This window comes from Montipora capricornis, chromosome 13, assembly GCF_036669925.1.
Source record: "Montipora capricornis isolate CH-2021 chromosome 13, ASM3666992v2, whole genome shotgun sequence".
Classification (NCBI taxonomy): domain Eukaryota; kingdom Metazoa; phylum Cnidaria; class Anthozoa; order Scleractinia; family Acroporidae; genus Montipora; species Montipora capricornis.
The window spans coordinates 16003875-16004629 of NC_090895.1; positions in this window are offsets into that span (position 1 = coordinate 16003875).

Here is a 755-nt window from a genome sequence, read left to right on the forward strand (position 1 = left end):
TAGTAGCGTCCCACGCAGACTCTCTTAGGAATTCGTCCTAAGAGAGTCTGCGTGGGAGACTATAGATATAGAGATATCAATACAAATTATCAGGAAAAAATAGTTCAAGCTTCAGATGTGATTCATCGTTTTATTGCTACAGCTCTGTTTCGTATGGTCAGGAGCTGACCACACTCATCAACCAACTTCAACAAATGACCGGTAAAGATTCAAAGGCTGGCTATATAAAGTAATCAAAAAACTGGCGATTTAAAACAAGCGGCTGCTAGGCGATAAAATACAATTCCACGTGCCGTGATAGAATTCACGTGCCATGATACAAACGGTTACGTTGCGTTATACAAGAGGTGTTTGGTACATTAATCTATTTATATGAGGGCACGGATTTGTGAAATTCATAAATGTACCATTTATGGTCATTTGTTCCACGTACCGTGATACAATTCACGTGCCATGATACAAACGGTTACGTTGCGTTATACAAGAGGTGTTTGGTACATTAATCTATTTATATGAGGGCACGGATTTGTGAAATTTTTCGAGCCGGCAATTTAAAACGAGCGTTTGCTGGGCGATAAAATACTAATGCACGTTGCGTGATACAATTCACGTGCCATGATAAAAACGGTTACTTTACGTTATTCGAGAGGTTTTGAGTACATATCTATTTCTGTGTGGGCATGAACTTGGTAATTCATTGCGTTTGTTCACGCTGCAAAAGTCTTTTCTACAGATTAAAATTAACTTTTCGTGAA